Source organism: Myotis brandtii, unplaced genomic scaffold (genome assembly GCF_000412655.1).
Source record: "Myotis brandtii unplaced genomic scaffold, ASM41265v1 scaffold49, whole genome shotgun sequence".
Taxonomy (NCBI): Eukaryota; Metazoa; Chordata; class Mammalia; order Chiroptera; family Vespertilionidae; genus Myotis; species Myotis brandtii.
In genome coordinates this window covers 1,401,094-1,424,372 of record NW_005368707.1, presented here as the reverse complement: position 1 = coordinate 1,424,372, position 23,279 = coordinate 1,401,094, and the positions used below count along the sequence as shown (strand labels likewise).

Genomic DNA, 23,279 nt, shown 5'->3' with positions numbered 1-23,279 from the left:
AACTGGATAGCATTATGCTAAGTGAAATAAGCCAGTTGGAGAAAGATAAATATCACATGATCTCACTCATTTGTGGAATATAATGAACAATATAAACTAATGAATAAAAATAGAACCAGAGACATAGAAGCATCAAACAGACTGTATGAGATCAACCAAAGGACTTGTATGTATGCATATGAGCATAACCAATGGACTTAGACAGGAAGGGGGTGAGGGCATGTGCTGGGTGGTAGGGGTGGCCGGGGAGAGGTCAATGGGGGACAAGGAGACTCATGTAATACTTTAAACAATAAAGAATTTAAATTAAAAAAAAAAAACACCAAACTCTCCTGTGAAGCCATCCAGTACAGGACTTTTGTTTGCTTGGAGTTTTTTGATTACTGCTTCAATTTTATTAGTTATTATTGGCCCATTCAGGTTTTCTGTTTCTTCATGATTGAGTTTTGGTAGATTGTATGTTTCTAGTAATTTGCCCATTCTGCTCAGGTTGTTAAATTTGTTGGAACATAGTTCATAATACTTTCTTACAATTCTTTATATTTCTGTGGTGTCAGTTGTTTCTTTAATGCTTTCATTTCTGATTTTATTTATTTGGGTCTTCTCTTTGGCTTATGATGAGTCTGGATAAAGTTTCATCAATCTTGTTTATCTTTTCAATGAAATTGCTCTTGGTTTCATTGATCTTTTATATTATTATTTTTCTTTGTCATTTATTTCCCCTCTGATATTTATTATTTCCTTCCTTTTACTTACTCTGAGCTTTTCTTCTTTTTCTCTTTCTAGTTCTTTTAGTTGTAGGGTTAAATAGTTTATCTGAGATTTTTCTAGTTTCTTTAGGTAAGCCTGTAATGCTATGAACTTCCCTGTAAGAAATGCTTTTGCTTTGTCCCATAGATTTTGGGTTGTTGTGTGTTCATTTTTATTTTTCCCCGGAAGTTTTTGATTACTTCCTTGATTTCATTGGTAACCCATTCTTTGTTTAATTCCATGTGCTTGAATGTTTTTGAGTGTTTTTTTTTTTTTTGTATTTTGTTTCTAGTTTCATACCATTGTGATCCAAGATGCTTGACATGGTTTCAATTTTCTCAAGCTTGTAGAGACTTATTTTGTGTCCTGACATGTGGTCTATCTTTGAGACTGTCCCATGTGCACTTGAGAAGAATATATATTCTGCAGCTTTGGGGTGAAATGTTCAGTAAATGTCAATTAATCCATCTGAACTAGTGTATTGCTTAAGGTTGCTGTTTGCTTGTTGATTTTTTTGTCTGGAACATTTATCCAGTGATGTCAGTGGGTGGTAAAGTCCCCTACTATGACTGTTTGGTGTTGATCTCTTCTTTAAAGTCCTCCAATAGTTTTTTTTATATATATTTAGGTGTACCTATATTAGATGTATATACGTTTACCAGGGTTACATCCTTTTTTTGGATCAATCCCTGGAGTATTATGTATTGACCTACTTTGTCTTATTTATAGCCTTTGTTTTATAGTCTATTTTGTCAGATTTAAGAATTGCTACCTCTGCTTTTTTTTGTTTTCATTTGCTTGGAAAATTCTTTTCCATTCCTTCACTTTCATCCGGTGTGACTCTTTTTTTCTGAGGTGGGTCTCTTAAAGACAGCATATATATGGGCCATGCTTTCTCATCCATTCAGCTACCCTAGGTCTCTTCATTGGAACATTTAATCCATTTACATTTAAGGTTATTATTGATAGGTACTTATTTATTGCCATTTTTATTCTTCATGCCTATGCTACTTTATTTCTTCTTAGAGCCGTTTCTTTAACATTTCATGCTGGTTTGGTGGTAATGAACTCCTTTAGCTTTATTTTTTTTGTTTGGGAAGGTCTTTATTTCACCTTCAATTTTGAATGATAGCCTTGCTAGAGAGCATAGTCTTTGTTTCAGATCCTTGCTTTTCATTACTTCAAAAACATCATGCCATTCTCTTCTGGCCTGTAGTGTTTCTGTTGAGACATCAGTTGACAGCCTATGGGAGTTCCCTTGAAGGTAACTGACTGTATCTGTCTTCCTGCCCTTAAGATTCTCTCTTTGACTTTAACATTTGCCATTTTAATTATGATATGTCTTGGTTTGGGTCTCTTTGAGTTCATCTTGCTTGGGACTCTCTGTGCTTCTGGAACTTGTATGACTTTTTTATTCACCAGATTTGGGAAATTTTCTATCATTATTTCTTCAAACAGTTTCTCTATCCCTTGCTCAATTTCTTCTCCCTCTGGAAATCCCTATGATGTGTATGTTATTCTGTTTCACATTGTCCCAAAGTTCCCTTAAACTGTCCTCATGCTTTTTATTCTTTTTGTTGCTCTGATTGAGTGGTATTTATTCTATCTTGTCTTCCAATTCACTGATTTGATCCTCTGTTTCTTCTAACCTACTGTTAATTCCTTCCATTGTACAGTGGGGCCTTGACTTACGAGTGTCCTGACTAACGAGTTTTTTGAGATACCAGCTGTCTCTTGGCTGATTTTTTGCATTGAGTTGATAGAGTAATTTGAGTTAACAAGCTCCTTAACGAGCTCGGTCTCGGAATGAATTAAACTCGTAAGTCAAGGCCCCACTGTATTTTTTATTTCAGCTATTTCATTCTTCATTTCTGACTGATTCTTTTTCATTGTTTCTATGTTGTTTTTCATGCTAGTGAGCATTCTAAAAACCATTACTTTATACTCTGTTTCTGATAAATTGCTTGCCTCCATTTCACTTAGCTCTTTTTCTGGAGATTCCTTCTGTTCTTTCATTTGTGGGCCTGTTTCTTTATTTCCCTATTTTTGTTGTTTCTTTGTGTTCATTTCTTTTAATTGGATAAGACTGCTATGCCTCCCAGTCTTGATGAAGTGGCCTTATTGTGGGACCCAGTGGTGTAGTCTCCTTGATCTTCTGAGCGGAATGCTCTAGGAATGTTCCTTGTGTGGACCCTTTAGTTGTATTTTGGTCTTAACTGCTTTTGTACCATTCAAGGGTGGTCTCAGTCCTTAGGCTTGCTAACTGTGGGGCTCAATCCTGACCATGTCATGCCAGCTGTTATATAGGTGCTGACAGAACAAAATAGGACAAAATAAAACCAACTAAAAAACATGAAAACAACAACAAGAAAGACTGAAAAAGAAAATGGAAAGAAAGACATAAAAATACTAAAAGACATGAGAAGAATTACAGAGGGGGAAAAAAAGAGCCAATATGAAGGAAAAGAACTATAATAAGAATAAAAAGAAAAGAAGAAAATTAATAATTTAAATAGTAAGAATTTGAAAATGTAATACTAATTAATAAGTTAAAATATAGAACAGGAAAAGAAAAACAGAAAAGTCAAGAGAAAAGGAAAAAGTAGAATAAAATAAGAAAAAGTAAAAATAATTTTAAAAAGAGAAAGACAGAAAAAAATAGAATAAAAAGATAAATAAGAGATATAAAAGAAAAAAGAGAGGCAAGAAAAAACAAAAAACAACTTTGGATCTATTTGTGGAACTTGCTGTATTTTTCTCTGATGTTGTTCATTCTGGCTCCTTGTGCGTTGGTCCTGGGCCTCCTGGGAGCTTCTCTGGTGCAGGTCAATGTGAGTCTATGTCCCTGTCTGATCCTGGACAACTTGACTGAAGCTCAGCAGGGCAGAGTCATAAGTAGATCAAAGGGTGGATCCCCCATAGCCCAGAGGCTGGGTCTGCTTTGGGACTCACACCTTGAATGTCCCCGTTTGGAGCTGCTCTCCCTTCCCTCGTTGAACTTGGATCTTTGGAGGAATCTTGGTCTTGGCCAGGAAAGTTCGAACTAACTTGCATTGGATCTGGTTCCCATAGCTTGTAGGTGGGATGGAGGGGTAGGGGGGCGGGGCAGGTAATTCCTCTCCTTCCAGTGTCTCAGCTATACCTGGCTTGTTGGCATCTCCTCACTGCCCCTTCAAGCAGGAGAGGATAAAAAAAATAAAAAATAAAAAAATCAGCCCCACTTGGCACTCAGACCTTTCAATGCCACTGGCTCCCACTCAGCAGGACCTCCACCTGCTCTCTGACCAGACCAAGTATCCGAGACTCCCACGCTACCAGACCCAGCTGCAGGAGTGCAGATTTTCCAGCCCAGACCTATTCCCCCTTGCCTCGGGGTCACTGCAGGGTGGGGCAGAAACAGTTTTTCCACAGGTTGGGCAAGACCAATCCTCCTTCCCAAGCCCCACTGTCCAGTTTCTGTCAGCCCTCCACCAAAAGTTCCTCCAGAAAATAAAGGCTCTCTCAGATTCACTGGTGGTTGTGCCTGCCCGATACCTCTGCTGGCCCCGAAATCCAGGGTGTGGCCCCTCCTGCAGACACAATTCAGGTCTAACTTCCCCTAGACAGCATGATGGCTATGTCAGGGTGCTCGTGCTGCTCCCTGCAGCGAGTCTGAGCCTCAAAGTCCTGCTGCTCAGAGATGTACCTTTTTTTTTTTTAATTTATTTTAGAGAGACAGGAAGGAAGAAGGATAGAGAGATAGAAACATCGGTAAGAGAAAAACATCGATTGGCTGCATCCTGCACCACCATCACCACCAACAACCGGGCTCGGAGATGTAGCTTTGTAACGGAAACTTTACTGTGTGACTTTGGACAAGTCCTTTAATTTTTTTGCTATCTCAGTTTTCCCAAAGGAAGAGAGCTTCTGGTCAAGAGGACAGAATAGGTAAATATGGTACCTTGCATTCTCCCACAACTAAGCTACAGAACAACTGTTATTGAGACCCTTCTGAAGTCTAGCTAACAGAAGTCCTGTAACTAAGGAAATATGAAAGAAGCTACATTGAGAATGGTAGGAGGGATGAAAACTCAAAACAGGATAGTCCTTCACCCACGTGTGTCAATTAAAATGGGAAGGATACCTTAGGTGTGGAGGCTTCCCCTGAGGAGGGAGGGGAACCAGACCCACACCAGGTCCACCAGCCCAGGGTTCCAGTGCTAGGAAGAGAAGTCCCTATAACCTCTGGATGTGAAAATGAGCAGGGATTGTGGCTGAGTAAGGTGGAAGGCTTCTGGAGTCCCAGGTGTTCCTCTTAAAGGGCTCATGCATGGACTTACTCAGACTCATTCACTCTGGGATTCAGCACTGGAATGGAAGATTGAAAGGCACCAGGAACATACAAGGAGGATCTGAAGTGTCTGCTGTCAGGACAAGGATTGGAGGAACAGCTTTCTCCCAGACAAGAGTGCTGACAGAGGCCATTGTTCCTTTACTGAACTCTCCCCCCACAGAACCGGCAGGCAGGCACCATATCTGAGTCTCTAGCAACCAGGTTAACATAGTTCCCTGACCCTGGTGATTCGCTGAGACCTCACCCCACTCAATTCTCAGACCCAACCAAGTCACTTCTATACAAATTGCCCATCTTAGCTCATGCTTTTGATTTTCCTAAAATCTCTCAAAGGTTCATAAACCACAAAAAGCAGCACTGGGATTCAGTATGCCTCATACCCCTTGCTAAATGGCCCCAGGCCCGACACTAGCAGCAGCCAGGTTTGGCTCACAGCTTGGCCACTCCTGGGCACCTCCAAGCCCAGCACAAGTAGAAGCCATTTACAGATTGCTTTGTAGTTCATGCTTATTGGTCCTAAGCAGGCACAGGTGGTTGCTCATCTTGGCCTGTACCTCCTGGGATGCCCCAGGGCCAGCACACCTGGTTGACATCTTCATACCACATCAAAGCACTACCAAACCATCTCCATGAGTGACATACTCAAGGGGTGGATTAGTGGGCAACAGAGCCTTGCTGAAGCAAGTCCTGCTCTGTGGGTTCAGCCTTTCACAGCAGATCCTCCAAGGTGGTCACAAGCAGTCCTTGCAGCCATTGGCCTGGAGGTAAATCCCTCCCACTGATGTGCCAATAACAATTAAGGCTCAACTACTAAAGGAGGGTGCACACAGCCCACGTGGAAGGTGTACCTGGAGAGCCCAGCTTGGGTGACCACTGGGCTCTACAGGACATATACTACATAAGGCCACTCTATCAACACTGGGAGACATAAAAGTTCTACTTAACACATTAAGCACCCTGTCAGTCACCGGTGACTAACATTATACTTTCCATCCCAAAGACAAAACAGGCTGGGTGCTTAACGTGTTAATACACAGAAACAAACACAGGGAGGCAGCCAAAGTGAGGAGACAAAGAAACATGGTCTAAATAAAAGAACAAAATAAAACTCCAGAAAACAAACTAAACAACATGGAGACAAGCAATCTAGTAGATGCAGAGTTCAAAACACTGTTCTACTAATGTTCAACAAACATAGGGGAAGAACAGATCAACACAGTGAGAAGTGAAAAAGATAGAAAGCAATGGAGATAGAAAACCTAAAATAGTGCCAGTCAGAAATGAAGAATACAGTTACTCAAATGAAGAATATATTACAGTGAATCAACAGTAGAGTACATGAAGAAGATCAAACCACTGATTTATAAGATAAGGAAACAGAAAACACCCAATTAGAACAGCAAAAAGAAAAAAGATCCCTCCCCCCCCAAATGAAGACAGTTTAAGGAGCCTCTGCAACAAATTTAACTGTACTGAAATTCACATCATGGGGGTGCTGGAAAAATAAGAGAGAGAACAATAAATTGAAAATCTATTTGAAAAAAATAATGACAGAAAACTTCCCTAACCTGGAAATAGACATACAAGCCCAGGTAGCAGAGAGTCCCAAACAAGATGAACCCAAAAAGGCCCACACCAAAACACATCATAATTAAAATGCCAAAGATAAAAGACAAAGAGAATCTTAAAAGCAGCAAGAAAAAAGCAATAAGTTACCTACAAGGGAACTTCTATAAGACTGTCAGCTGATTTCTCAACAGAAACTTTTCAGGATAGAAGGGATTGGCACAAAATATTCAAAGTGATGTAAAGCAAGCACTTACATCCAGGATTACTCTGCCTGGAAAAGCTATCATTTAGAATTGAAGAACAGATAAAGAGCTTCCCAGACAAAAAAAGCTAAAGGTATTCATCACCATCAAACCAATATTACAAGGAATGTTAAAGGGTCTTCTTTAAGAAGAAGAATAAAAATAAGTTAAAAAATATGAAAAACAAAATGGCAATCTACACTAATAAAAGACAAAGATGCTAATTGACCGCACCTTTGCTATGACTAAGCCACGTCCACCAGCCAACAGAGCAACTTATATGCAAATTAACCCAACCAAGATGGCGGCCGGCAGCCATGGAGCTGGAGCAAGCAGGAGGCTTGGTTGCCCCGGCAATGGAGGAAGCCAAGCTTCCCGCCTTCTCTGGCCGGCTGTGGCCTCTGCAAAAGGCAACAAAGTTTCAATTATAGAAGCTAAATCAATCCCAGATACCTGCTTCCAGCCAGCCTCCACTGGGAGCTTGGGTGGCTGGGGGCTGTGGCCAGCCTACAAACAGCCCCTCACCCAGGCTGGCCACACCCTCATGGGGTGAGGGTCCCTGCTGGGGGGCTTAGCCAGCCAGCAAACAGCCATCATCCCCTCACCCAGGCTGTCCAGGCACCCCAGCGGGGACCCCTACCCTGAAGGGGCTGTGGCCAGCCTGCAAATAGCCATCAGCCCCTCACCCAGGATGGCCACACCCCCATGGGGTGAGGGTCCCTGCTGGGGGGCTTGGCCAGCCTGCAAACAGCCATCAGCCCCTCACCCAGACTGGCCAGTGACCCCAGCAGGACCCTCCACCCTGAAGCGGGTGTGGCCAGCCTGAAAACAGCCATCAGCCCCTCACCCGGGATGGCCAGGCCCCCCAGCGGGGACCCCTACCCTGAAGGGGCTGTGGCCAGCCTGCAAATAGCCATCAGCCCCTCACCCGGGATGGCCAGGCCCCCCAGCGGGGACCCCTACCCTGAAGGGGCTGTGGCCAGCCTGCAAATAGCCATCAGCCCCTCACCCGGGATGGCCAGGCCCCCCAGCGGGGACCCCTACCCTGAAGGGGCTGTGGCCAGCCTGCAAATAGCCATCAGCCCCTCACCCGGGATGGCCAGGCCCCCCAGCGGGGACCCCTACCCTGAAGGGGCTGTGGCCAGCCTGCAAACAGCCATCAGTCCCTCACCCAGGCTGGCCAGGCGCCCCAGCGGGATCCCCACCCTGATTCGGGACACCCTTCAGGGGAAACCAGCCAGGCCCCACCCATGCACCAGGCCTCTATCCTATATAATAAAAGGGTAATATGCAAATTGACCCTAACAGCAGAACGAATGGGAATCACTGGTCACTATGACACACACTGACCACCAGGGGGCAGATGCTCAATGCAGGAGCTGCCCCCTGGTGGTCAGTGTGCTCCCACAGGGTGAGCTCTGCTCAGCCACAAGCCAGGCTGCCAGCTGCCAGTACAGTGGTGGTGGTGGGAGCCTCTCCTGCCTCCTCAGCAGTGCTAAGGATGTCCGACTGCAGCTTAGGCCTGCTCCTTGCTGGCAAGTGAACATCCCCTGAGGGCTGCTGGGCTGCCAGAGGGATGTTTGACTGCCAGCTTAGGCCCAATCCCCCAGGGAGCGGGCCTAAGCCAGCAGGTGGTCATCCCCCAAGGGGTCCCAGACTGCAAGAGGGCACAGGCCAGGCTGAGGGACCCTCCCGAGTACACAAATTTTTGTGCACCGGGCCTCTAGTAAATATCTATCTATCTATCAATAATTACTTCAAATGCAAATGGTTAAATGTGCCAATAAAAGATATAGGAAAGCTGAATGGGTAAGAAAACAAGACTCTTATTTATGCTGTCTACAAGAGACTCACTTTTGATTGAAAGACACACACAGACTGAAAGTAAAGGGATGGGAAAAGATATTTCATGAAAATGGAAAAAATAATACTTGCACAATTCTACCTAGTGCTTTTCATACCATTTAAATCTTTTATTTTCCAGATAAGTTTCTGAATCATTTTAAAAATAAATAGTAATTTTGAAATCTGAAGCAATGTCTTATTAATTTTGCCATTGATATACTGTTCCATAACTCAAACTGATGGAACATTGACTAAATTAATTTTTTCCAGCAATGAATTTCCTTTGATCTCTACAGATTGCCTGGTTGTATTTTTAGAAGGACTGAACAATTCCTAAAATGATTTAAAAATTATGTAAATGTAAAAAATTTTCTAGTTTCTTCAGTTTCTCTAGTTAGGCTTGGGGTTTTTCAAATACAACCAAATTGTTTTTGGTGTCACTACCCATATGTAACAAGTCCTAAGAAACAAAGATTCCCAACATTACCTATAAATCCAATTTGTTGACAATGCCATTTTTCTGTTAAAAGGCCCCAGGGCATTTAGTAAAAAAAAGACTCAAGTTTTAGCAAACAGGCATCCTTTCATTTCTTACTTATTCAAATGTAGAAGATATAGATGTAAGAAAAATATTCAGTTCTTTCTTCATCAAACAGAGGATCATTGGAATTTCCAGTGTGAGTTCTCAATGCTAAAAGAATGAAGAAGTTGATCAGGCCATTGATGTTACCATCGTGGTGAAGATGAAAGCGTTTCACAAAAGAATTGCACCATTTGGTAATAAATGACACTCAGGAATAAAATAACATAAAATAAAGAGGCTGTCATTTACATGTCCATGATATAGATACAGATTGGGAACGTCATTATTTTTTTTCCCTTTAGTCTGGTTGCCAGTGTTTCTGTTGAATTTAACTCATTACTTTGAAATGATGACATTTCCACCATTCTTGCTCCTCTCTTTTCTACATTCTGTCACAAAATTATCTTTTTACTAAGGTTTATAGCAAATTTATATAAGATTATTTTGGACTCCTCACATTCCTTTTCTCTCTTACCTGTGGCCAACCACAAAAGAGTTTTGGTTTCATCACCATAGACCAACCAGTGGATTTTCAACAAACTATCTCCTGCCTCTCTTCCATTCTAACCTCCTCACAACATGGCCAGTATGGTCCACTTCTCTCTCAGCTCTGCTCCCATCTCTAGCTTTTTCCTTCTGCACTAAAGTTTCTGTACTAAATTAAAATCCCATCAATTAGTTTTATAATAATTGTTCAATTAAAAACAACAACAACAAAAAACACTGCTCTATTTCCTGTTAACTTCATCCATGCTTTATATTTCCCATGTCCTTGTGGGTGTGTGAACTGCCGCTTAACAAATGATTCTGGTAATTTTTCTTCCTCTTTTAAAATAATTCAAACTTTCAGCTTTTCCCTGGAGCACTCTAGTCACAGATTTACCTTTTCAGCATTACCTACATTTTTTTTTTTACTATCTCACAATAAATATCATTTATTAAACACCATATGTCAAGCATTGTGGTGAATTGTTTTATATAAGTTATTTTACTTAATCTTTGCAATTTTTCTATGACTTAAATAGGATTTCCCCCCAAATTACAGGTGACAATTTCAGAGATGTTATACAAAGTGCCCAAAGTTGCATAGTTACTACATGGCAGATCCCCCCAGACTCAAAGTCAGCATTACCTACATTTAAAAAAATTCCATGGTCTGATGGCATTTATCTAACACTTAAATTACCATAAAATAATTCTCTCCAACATGGAAAAAGCTAAATAAAAATGCACAAGACTTCCTCTCATTCTATAATCCTGGTTCCCCTCCTCAAAGGTAACAACTCTTAGCACCTTTATAGGTATACTTTCAGAAACAGTCATCAGTGTGTTTATCAAATAACATGTAAAGATATATGCTCTATCTCCCTTTCCCCCATCCCCAAAGTAGAGTAGATTATGCATGCTACTCTTTTTTCACTAATATACTTTTAAGACCTCTCCATATCAGCACTTACGGATCCTCTTAATTATTTTTAGAGGTTGTGTAGTATTTCATTTCATGGAACCACACTTTATTAACTAGTCACCTGACGATTGACAATGAGATTGCTCTCAGCCTTTTGCTCTTACAAAGCTGCAATGTACATTCTTGTCTACGCATCTTTGTTAGCATGTACAAGTCTATCTGTAGGATGAAGTCACAGTAAGAAATTTCTGGGTTGACTTAAAATTTTTATGAATATTACCAAATTGTGATTCAAAGAAGTTGTATAATTTATTCACAAATGTATGAAAGTGCCTCAAAAACACCATCTACAAAAATTGCCACAGGAATTTTCAATCAACTATCCAGAAGCTTCAAAAATTCAAGCATACCTAGATATTTTTCTCTACTCTAGCTGAATATACAAACACTGCTCTTTGTTGAAATATACAAACCCTGACAATAAAATAAAAGCCAAGTGTCAATCTCAAGGATTTGGAAGGGTGATTGTTTACAGGAAGTTGCTGACAGACTAGAAAAGGGAAAAAGAGTTAGCTGCAAGAGACAGTGTTGCTGCCCAGCATCAGCCAAAGGAAGTGAGTATTAGTGTCATGGAGCATGGTCCATTAGTTGGTGCCAGCGCATTCTGGTTATGAAAATGGAAAGACAAAGTGATTTCCTAATTTAAAAAGACATCTATATAAAATAATAGGAGGAAAAACCCTACATGTTTGAAAAACTAGTCTTTTATTAAAAATGTTTTTCTTTTTATGACATTACAGAATATACAGGTACAGCTTAATAGATAATTTTATAGCATAAAAATGTTGCCATTTTGTCTAAAAAGAAAAAGTGTCTTGACTGAGGTGCTACCAGCTGAGGATTAGGTGAACCCAATTAACCCAATTTTTATGTGTCTGTACCAAGTGGCTTATTTTAGATGTACACTACTCCCTAAATCCTTTAGGGCACCACATGGAAAATCCACAAACAGGCTATAAGGTCATGACATTAATTTTCCTGTCATTCTCATGCTTTAAATAGGCATCAAAAAACTAAAAAAACTTGTCCTCTGGGAAAGAAGGCAAATCTGAAACCAATTATTGTAATACTATTAAATTAAACATGATGACCTTAGTTAAATTTATTTTGGTACCTTTTGTTAATCAATAAACCTTCCCAAATAAGATTATGACATTCTCTCATAGAGCAAAATGATTAACCAGAGGACTAGTAGAACAGAGTAACCACTCAAAAACCTGAATTACATTCACCTAAAGCTTAACCAGAAAGTTTAATAAGCATACATGGAATCTTTGCTCAGGAAGTGCTATATCTGTTACAAAGCTTGTAAAAACGTCCCATTAGAAGACAACTGAGCCAAGAGCCATATCTGTTTTCACTTGTTTCTGTTGTCCAATACTTCTGCTATGTTGTCAACTGAGGACTTGCTTATAACTCTTGCAATTTATTTAAACCTAAAAGAAAAAAAAATGGGGCAGGGAATATGTCAGTAGCTTCTTTTTCTGCTTAAGTTTTCAAGACTCAAACTGCTTTAGGTGTTTGGAAGATAAGATGATCCAGAGACAACATCTAAGCTTAATGATTTTCTGGTAGTTCAGGTTCCCACCATCTTACCAACACCTTGCCTGGGCGCCAGGAGGGAGTGAAAGCCACCTGACCTGGAACTTGGGAAGTATTTGTTGTGTGTGTCCTCTAATGTTGTGTAACCAGAATGATACCCACATTGACTGTTGGGCTCATTTTAATCCTTACAAATGTTGAAGGAGCGATAGTGCTGAGGATGGTGAATGATGAGTTTAGATGGATGGGAAGGAAAATTAGGCAAGGAAAAGAATATCTACATCTGTGTGGGACTAATGAGCAAGGGAAAGATGTATCAGTACAAGTCACAAAAGAAAGAAAAAGGAAGTGAGAGGAAAAGGGAACAATGGCAGCATTATTTTAAATGGAGAAATGGCATGTGAAGAAAAAAATTACTTAAATTCCAGTTGCCCTCCCACCCCCCAGCTCATGCCCTCACTCCCCTGGTGTCTGTGTCCATTGGTTAGGTTTATATGCATGCATACAAGTCCTTTGGATGATATCTCCCCCTTTCACCCAGGTTCCCCAACCTTCCCTCTGAGGTTTGACTGTCTGATCGATGCTTCTCTGTCTCTGGATCTATTTTTGTTCATCAGTTTATGTTGTTCATTATATTCCACAAATGAGTGAGATCATGTGATATTTATCTTTCTTTGACTGGCTTATTTCGCTTAGCATAATGCTCTCCAGGTCCATCCATGCTGTTGCGAATGGTAGGAGTTCCTTCCTTTTTACAGCAGCATAGTATTCCATTGTGTAGATGTACCACAGTTTTCTAATCCACTCATCTGCTGATGGCACTTAGGCTGTTTCCAAATCTTAGCTATTGTAAATTGTGCTGCTACGAGCATTGGGGTGCATATATCCTTTCTGATTAGTGTTTCTAGTTTCTTGGGATATATTCCTAGAAGTGGGATCACTAGGTCAAATGGAAGTTCCATTTTTAGTTTTTTTGAGGAAATTCCATACTGTTCTCCACAGTGGCTGCACGCGTCTGCATTCCCACCAGCAGTGCATGAGGGTTCCTTTTTCTCTGCATCCTTGCCAGCACTTGTCATTTGTTGATGATAGCCATCTGACAGGTGTGAGATGGTACCTCATTGTCATTTTGATTTGCATCTCTCAGATGATTAGTGACTTTGAGCATGTTTTCATATGTCTCTTGGCCTGTATGTACTTTTGTGTATGTTTTTGAGGAACATAATTTGTACAAAATAAATACTGCCTATAAATAGGAATTATCAGCTTAAGGTTCCTCAGGCCATAGGCTATCAACAGAGCACTTTCGATTTCCCCAAATGCAAGCCATCCTATGTTCTCTGTTGAGTGCATCATAGAGGCAGGGGGTTTCTAGGTAATCTTTGTTCAGGCTATTTTAATACTAGCAGCTGACAAAAGACCCAGTGTTACAGGGAAAGTACTTCAATCAATAAAATCTTCTTAGCTCCAAGTTGGCTCAGGCAGGGGTGAGTACCCCCCATCCTGCCCCCTTCATGCACTGCCACTTCAGCCACCCTTATTCAACCCTACTCCCCAGGCTCTGGCACTATCAGAGTTGAGTTGAGAGAATAAAATTAACCCAAGTAGTTCCAGATTAAAACAACTGTAGGCATATCAGAGACTGGCTGTAAACCCTTCAATTAGCTTTGAGATTAAAGCAGCAAAGCCATTTATACAGACCTATGACTTTTGAGACAAGCAGACAGGCATGAGGGTGGATGGGAGGCATTGCTCTGAGGCATGCATGGCCTTGTGGGGGTTCTTCTGGGAACATTCAATTACATTTTGAGTATCTAAAACTCTGGTAGATTGTACACCTACAGATTATATCCTCTAACAATCACACAGCATGAAATCCAAAACTGAAATATAATTATTGGGAAGTCTTTTCTCATTTTGGTATACAATATTTAAGACTGTTGCTATAAATTCACTAAGCACTCAGTTTCCCTATAAATGACTGGGAAGGGTATTAATTCAGTCTAACTAAATAAAGTAATATAAAAATAAAATGACAATTTCAAAGGATAAGAAACTGCTAAGGGTGGCTGCCTCTGGAAAGAGAAGAATCAGTAGGCACATTTGGAAGGGAGAAACTTTCCACTGTATACTCTTTTGTAAATCTTTTGAATATTTTATCTTGTAGATGTACTACCTAAAACAACATTATCAGACATATGAATAAGATGTGGCTATGTACTAATAAAAATATTTTTATTTATGGATACTAAAATTTGAATTTTATGTAATTTTCACGTGTCACAAAATATTATCCTCTTTGGATTCCTACCTCCCTCCCCCCGTCCCAATAATTCAGAAATGTAAAAACCATTCTTAGCTGGCAAACCATGTAAAAACAGGCCCAATTTGGCCTGAGAGTCAGAGTTTGCTATTTCCTGACATACCAACTCTTTAGTAAACCTCATTAAGGCCAAATGACAAACAAAATCCACAAACAACAACCCAAACTCACTTATAACATCTTAATTTTCAGGCGGGAGTTGGGGAGCTATTTTATTGGTATAACAACAGGGGCAGCAACTAACATTTATTTTGAGCTTACTATGCTGTAAACAGTGTTCTAAGCATTTTGTGTGTGCTAATTTATTTCTTACCACAACCTGGGGATGAGTGTTTTATGATCACCATTCTATGTATAAGGAACTAGGTACAGAGAGATTAAGTAATTTAACTAACCTCACAGTGCTAGTAAATGGTGGAGCTGAGGCTGAGGACAGGCACTGGGTTCTGCCCTTTTGTTTGTTTATTAATAATCCTAACCCAAGGATATTTTCCTGTTGCTTTTTCAGAGAGAGTGGAAGGGAGAGAGGGAGGGAGGGGAGAGAGAGAAAGAAGCATCAATGTGAAAGAGACACACCAACCAGTTGCCTCCCGCTCTTGGTCTAGACTAGGGCAGGGAGTGAACCTGCAACCCAGGTACATGCCCTTTACTGGGAATCGAACCCTTGACCCTTTGGTGTGTGGGCTGATGCTCTAACCCCTTAGTAAAACCGGCCAGGACTGGGTTCTGCTCTTAACTACAACTGCCTCGAACCTCAAACATTTCCCCATTCTGTTTACAAAGTTCTATTTCAAATGGCAATTCTCAGAAATTAAAACACACAATACAATAAGCACATGTTCAAAACAATGTAATACAGTTAATGGTTACCAATCCTTAGATTGAGCCTATATGGACAATAATAAAAATGGAAATTTGATTGAAATGGATACAAGCCTCAGTGTTCTCAGGAAAAATCAGGAACAATAGTCTCTCCTGTGTGTGCTAGCTCATGAGAACAAACATTAGTGAAAATTCCCCATAACAGGATTGCAAAAGGCAGGTCACTATCGGTTTCTTTAAATGAATCTCTTGATTCTCCTAAATTTGCCTACAACTTTGCTTATCCAAATGGCATTTGTAGATTTATAATGTTTGTCTATTACTGGTACATTAGCAATAAAACAAACTATTTGCATAATTTATTTTCATTGACAGGTCTTTACCTGACATTCGGTTCTATGTGTTGACATTCAAAATCCAAGTGGATGCCCCATAACTAAAGGGTCATTTGAAAAAAAAATAGGGTACAGATAAAAAATTTATTTCAGTATAGTCTTAAATTGCCAAAGTGGCTTTTAGAAATTATAATAAAACACTATCGCTCTAAATAACTCCAGAATAAAAACCTCTTTGAAGAACTTGACATTTAAAGACTTTGGCTAGCCAAGAAAATAAGAATTACTAAAACTGAATCCATTCCTGTTATTCCTCAGTGGAAAGCAGTTATTTGCCAGAAAATTATTTCAGAATCTATTAGTATTACTTAACATCAAAATGAGGAAACTTAAAAATGGCACACGATCAAGTACATTATAACAAGACACTGAGGAAGTAAACTAGGACAAAAAGAGATTCTCAGAGCAAAATTCATCTGGCAAATATATTTTAAAAAGTCTGATTTACTCATTTGTGTTTTTTTTTTTTTGCTTTCCCAAAATATTTGCTATCAGTAAATTGCATAGTCCTGCACTATGTTTGGTAGTCATTGGCCTAGCAGCCTCAGCTTTCCCTGGGTTCTGGATAGAAATGAAGAATGCCTGACCTCAACACAGATCTGTTCAATTTTATATTTATACTGCTTTTGACTTTAATGCTGAAAATCTCAGTTTTTAGTGGTATTGACATAATTATTTATTTGTCTTATCCATATTTTAGTATATATATAACACACACACATACACACACACCCTAATATGCAAATAGACCAAACGGTGGAACAACCGGTCGCTATGACGTGCGCTGACCACCAGGGGGCATGTGTGAAACATGGAGCGCTTTGGCAGCAGGTGTCAGAGTGCAGAACATGGTGGGCATCGGCCGCGGTGGGATGGTTGAGCAGGTGAGCGGGGGCACCAGACCAAGGTGGGGCGCCAGTTGCTGTCATCAGGGCTAGCCTCTGGTGGTTACTGAAAATTCTTTGCTCCTACGGGCTGCAGTCCCGCCTGGTGCTCACACCTGCTTCCAGCACCAGCCGGCCCTGCTCGCACCGGCCCCCATCATTGTCAGTGGGTGCGAGCAGCAGCTACTGGCCCCGATCGCCCCTCAGGGCTTCTCCACCTTGCCCTGCTCCTGAGGGGCAAATGGGGTAGCAACTGTCGCTCGCACCTGCTGGGCGCCGGCCCCAATCACTCCGCGCCATCAGTGGGTGCGAGCGGGTCCAGCACCATCAGTGCATGGGAGCACCGGCAGGAGTGGGGCTGTTGGCAGACAGGGGACCAGGGGTCGTGGTGGGAGGGGCCAGGCGGGGGCACAAAGGATGGGCTGAGACCCGCCTCTGTGCCCACTGCAGCCTCGTGGCCCACAGTTCCTTTCAAGGTGCATGAATTTGTGCACTGGGCCCCTAGTATTATATAATTATATAATATTTGTAATTATATTTTTTAATATTTGGAAACTTCATTTTGAATATAGTTATAAAAATATATAATGTATCATATAAGTAGAATATGTTATATCTTTACACATCATATATATCAGAAAAGCATATAAAACATCTGTAATAGTCCAAAATTATTAACATATTTACTAATTTTTCGTCTGAGTATAGTTTAATGTTTCTTTATGGCCTTTTTTGTTTTGAAGTAATTTCCTACTTATGTGACCTGAGGTCTGCCACACAGCCCTTTTTATTTATTTATTTAAAAATTTAATTAGTTCTTAAACACATCTATCCTGAAGAACTCTAAGTAAGAAATAAATATAGCCATTCTACATTTTTTGAATAAATTCCTGTCTATCACATGGGTATGGTACAAATAGATGATGGCAAAGCACCCTGCAAATAAAAAAATGAATACAACCCTAGCTGGTTTAGCTCAGTGGATAGAGCATCAGCCTGCGGACTAAAGGGTCCTGGGTTCAATTCTGGTCAAGGGCACATACCTCAGTTGTAGGCTGGATCCGTAGCCCTGGTTGGGACTCGTGTGGGAGGCAATTGATCGATGTGTCTCTCTCACATCGATGTTTCTCTCTGTCTCTCCCCATCCCTTCCACTCCCCTTAAAAAAAAATCAATAGAAAAATATCCTTGGGTGAGGATTAACAAAAACAAACAAATAAAAACAAAAAAAAAACAAAAAAGAAAAAAACGAATACAGATACATAGTGAAATCTGAAAATGCTATTTCAGAAAAATACTACTGAAATTTAGTTTGCCCAAACACTTTCTGAAAGAAAAATCATATCATTTTATGATTAAGAAAAATCATTTATGATATACACTTTGGGAAGTAGTATCCATTGCAGATTTTTAAAAGTAGGTCTTAAGAGGCAAATCTGGAAATTATAACGGCACCAATATGCAAAAGTTATCTAATAAAATCTTTTCATTATTCTTGTATGAAGTTTGTGGTTATTTCCCTCAGAATTTATAAGATAAAATTCATTGACTTTCTTAAACATGCTTAGAAAAGATAACTGAATTTTTAAACTTAAGAGAAAAACACAAAACAATATTCTTTATGTATTATGAAGGTTACATTTATTGGAAAAAATGACACAGTATTTGAAATCTTAAGCAAAATCCATGAAGATAATTTGCCTTATTCTACTGTACAATACAAAAGGTTACATCTTCAGTAAAGTACTAAGATTTCTCAAAGTAATTGCATGTGAATATGACTTAAATAATGATTACTGAGTTATATAAAACTGCAAATCCAAAGATATGCTTGACTTTGGTCCCAAAGTCCAAACCTAATACCTGATATGGTAAATCCCAGGAAATAATTTTTTTAAAATTTTATTTTCCTAGTTGACATTACTAGTCACTCTTCATTTTCACTCTGAGCTTATCTCAAAATGTCCTCTTAATGAAAGTAATAAAAGAATTTTACTTCTTAATATTGCATGGTTAATAATTTTGAAACTTATAAGAGGCAGTGTTAATAATGGGTGGGTACTTTCCATTCCAAATTAATGACACTAACTATATGATCTAACTAAGTGAGGAAAAATTAAGTACAACAAAGGTATTTTATTATTTTTTTATTTTTTTAAATTTATTGTTGAAAGTATTACAAATGTCCCCCTTTCTTCCCCATTGACCCCCTCCACCCAGTGCTGGCTCGCCCCCCGCCCCCTCCAGCCCCCCAGGCCTTCACCGCACTATTGTCTGTGTTCATAGGTTATGCATATATGCATAATAAGTTCTTTGGTTAATCTCTTCCTGGCCCCCTTCCCTCTGAGATTCATCAGTCTGTTCCTTGCTTCTATGTCTCTGGATCTATTTTGTTCATCAGTTTATTTTGTTCATTAGATTCCACATATACATATGAGTGAGATCACGACAAAGGTATTTAGAAGGAGCTGTGGCTTTTGCAGTCATGGTAACCAATACAAGCTTCAATCTAAAAATATATGTGTCGTGCTTGTACATCATGCCTTCTTCCACATCACAATATACCAATACAACAGTGGTACATATAGACTGAAGTGATAACAATAGGGATGCAAAAAGATTTTTCAAATGGTCTTCATGTTTCTTTTATGGCAGGCCCATTTATTCTTACTCACAGTGTGCCTACCTAGACCTTATTTCACATTAATTCCAGAGGCTCTCTAGGCTCAACTGAACACTCCTGGAGAAACAAGGTGCTAGAGCTCTCCGCATTCTATCCACCCCGGGACACATTGGTTGCAGTAAGACTTAATGCTTTCTTGAGATCTACAGCACACTTACCATGTGCAAAAGTGGGGGAGATTCAACTGAGGCTATAGGCACAGAAAAGAGGAAAGATCATATTGAAAGTGGTAGATTGCAGGCAGCAAGATTCTCTGGAGAGAGAGATGGAGAACATTAGGATTAAAAAAGGCAAGAGCTGATGAGTACTTGAGACAAGAGAACTATGCTTCAGCAAATGCCCAGATCCCTGTAGTTCTCCATACATGTCTAGAAAAATCTGATAATAACAAACATCTTTTCCTCTACTCCCAGGAAAAAGCTTCCTACAAACACAGGACAAAGAGACAAAGACATAATAGGAGACTACTGCAGTACTTCCCAATATGATTATACTGAAAAATAATGCTCTATTCAATATGAAAGATTTCAGCAGGAGTGTGGTAATATGGAGGATAAGTAATAATAATTTTACAATGAAAGCAGGGAGGGATTCTGTTTGTACTGATATGCCACTCCCTTTTGAGAAAAACTGGTTTAAACAGAATTTTTATTTGTATCTTCATAAAAAAATACTTAGATCTACAGAAACACATTATCTTTTTACCTAGAATATTTTGATAAAAAATAAAAATATAATTTTTAAAGTATTTTAAAAAGAATTTTGCATAAACATTATTTTTCCTAAATAGAGTTCAAATTGAAGCTGTTATTTTCAATGTATCTCTCCTATCAAAAATCAGAATTAAATTTTGTAGGAGAATCACTACAAACAATATCAAAATTTTAGAGTAATATGGTTCCAGCAAGAAGAAATTTTCATAATTTAACAAATATAAGAAGAAATAAATATATTAATTATGATTCCTACTTCTCAGTTACATTAAATGAATAAAAAGTTCAATTGGATAAGAGAAAACAATCCTCATGGCAGGTTAAAAGGTAGGGTCACTCTTGTTTCAAATATAAACACATCTTTTCAGTAAAAGTTTGCAAAATAATATAAAATTTTATTAAAAAATCATGAGTAAATAAAACCTGTCCACAGTATCAATATCTAGCATTTTTTTACCATTTACTTTGTGAATACCAGCAGGGTACACTCACAGCAGCTAGCATAGATAGATACAGGTCTTGTCCTTAAAAAGCTGGTTGAGAAGTCTTGCTAGAGAAATAAAGGTCTTTTATGACTAATAAGATGTAAGATATCATGTTAAGCACCAGCAGATTCTTTCAATAGACATATGAAAAGATGCTCGACATACTCATCATCAGGGAAATGCAAATTAAAATCACAACACTATGGTCGGCAAATTAGTATCACCTCACATCTGTCAGAATGTCTATCACCAATAAGTCAATAAACAAGTATTGTCATGGATATGGAGAAAAGGGAACCCTTGTGTACTGTTGGTGAGAATACAAATTGGTGCAGCTACTATTGAAAACAGTATAGAAGTACTTCTAAAAAATAAAAATAGAACTATCTTATGACCCAACAATTCCACTTCTGGGTATATATTCAAAAAAATCCAAAATAATAATTTGAAAAGACATATACACCCCTATGTTCATTGAAGCATTATTTACAACTAGAGGCCTGGTGCACAAAATTTGTGCATGGGGAGGGGTCCCTCAGCCTAGCCTGCATCCTCTCGCAATCCGGGACCGCTGGCTCCTAACCGCTTGCCTACCTGATCACCCCTAACCACTCTGCTGCCTGCCTCATAGCCCCAAACCACTCGCCTGCCTGCCTGATGCCCCTAACTGCTCGCCTGCCTGCTTGATTGCCCCTAACCACCTCTGCCTTGCCCCTGCCAACGTGGTTGTGTCCGGAATGACGTCTGGAAGGTTGTTCGGCTGTCTGGTCTAATTAGCATATTATGCTTTTATTATTATAGATAGCCAAGATATGGAAGCAACCTAAGTGTCCATCAATACATGATTGGATAAAGATGTGATACATATATACAATGGAATATTACTAGGCCATAAAAAGAATGAAATCTTACCATTTGCAACAACATGGATGGACATAGAGGGTATTACGCTAAGAGAAACACCATGTGATTTCACCTGTATGTGGAATATAAAAAACAAAATACATAAACAAACAAAACAGAAACAAAGTAATAGATACAGAGAATATTTTGATATTGATGAGAGGGGGTTGTCAGATGAGAGGGGGTTGGGGATAAGTGAAAAAGGGTAATGGATTAAGATGTACAGATTGCCAGTTATAAAAATAATCATGGATATAATGCACAACATAGAGAATATAGTCAATAATCCTATGTAATAAAAGCCTAATATGCAATTCAACTGAACAGAGGAACGACCGGTCACTATGACACACACTGACCACCAGGGGGCAGACGTTCAATGCAGGAGCTGCCCCCAGCCCGTAGGCCCCAGGCCAGCCAAGGTGGGTACCAGTGGGGGCCCTCCAATTGCCCCACCAGTTGCCCCACAGAGGGTGATCGTCCAACTGGAGCGGGCGGCGCCAGGCTGGCCAGGCCTAGGGACCCTACCCATGCACGAATTTCGTGCACTGGGTCTCTAGTATGTTAATAACAATGTATGGTGTGAGATAGGTACTAGACTTCTATGTTCACAGCAGCGCAATTTACAATAGCTAAGATTTGGAAACAGCCTAAGTGCCCATCAGCAGATGAGTGGATTAAAAAAACTGTGATATATCTATACAATGGGATACTACACAGCTTAAAAAAGAAAGAACTCTTTCTATTTACAATAGTATGGATGGACCTGGAAAGCATTATGCTGAGCGAAATAAGCAAGTCAGAGAAAAATAAGTATCACATTATCTCACTCATTATGTGGAATCTAATGAACAACATAAACTGATGAATAAAAACAGACCCGGAGACTTAGAAGCATCAAACAGACTGTCAAGCCTCAGAGGGAAGGTGGAAGGGTCAGGGGGAGATCAATCAATGAACTCATATGTGTATATGCATAACCCATGGACACAGACAATAGGGTGGTGAAGGCCTGGGGTGGGGTGTGGGTACAGGGTGGGAGAGGTCAATGGGGGAAAAAGAGGACATATGTAATACTTTTAACAATAAAGTTTAGCCCTAACCCAGTGGTCGGCAAACTGCGGCTCGCGAGCCACATGCGGCTCTTTGCCCCCTTGAGTGTGGCTCTTCCTAAGCCTTAGAAGTACCCTAATTAAGTTAATAACAATGTACCTACCTATATAGTTTAAGTTTAAAAAATTTGGCTCTCAAAAGAAATTTCAATCATTGTACTGTTGATATTTGGCTCCGTTGACTAATGAGTTTGCCGCCCACTGCAACCGGTTTGGCTCAGTGGATGGAGGGTCGGCCTGTGGACTGAAGGGTCCCAGGTTTGATTCCGGTCACGGGCATGTATGTACCTTGGTTGCGGGCACATCCCCAGTAGGGGTGTGCAGAAGGCAGCTGATCGATGTTTCTCTCTCATTGATGTTTCTAACTCTCTATCCTCCCTTCCTCTCTGTAAAAAATAAATAAAGTATATTTTAAAAAACACACAAAACAATAAAGTTTAAAATAAAATAAAGTGTACAATGTGATAATTAAATATAGGTTGTATACATTGTGAAAGGATCCCCCATCAAGTTAATTAATATACCCATCACTTCACATATGTACCCTCTTCTTTTCCCTTCTCTTCCCTTCCTTTATTTCCTCTCCTCTCCTCTCCTCTCCCCTCTCCTCTCTCCCCTCCCCTTCCCT

At 39.8% G+C, this 23,279-nt stretch overlaps 1 protein-coding gene across 8 annotated transcripts in view; it reads right to left on the bottom strand.

Annotated features, from left to right (window-relative positions):
- Positions 1-23,279, bottom strand: part of ZNF438 (zinc finger protein 438) — a 204,064-nt gene that overhangs the window by 37,912 nt on the left and 142,873 nt on the right. For 4 of the 8 annotated variants that reach the window (XM_014547998.1, XM_014548000.1, XM_014547997.1 and 1 more), the window contains one exon: positions 21,549-21,612. The exons of 3 other annotated variants lie outside the window; for them this stretch is intronic. The gene's annotated coding sequence lies outside the window, so the exon portion shown is untranslated. Of the gene's footprint in view, positions 1-9,334; positions 9,431-21,548; positions 21,613-23,279 lie in introns of all 8 variants that reach the window. One more of the 8 variants, XM_005876536.2, reaches the window with a different exon arrangement.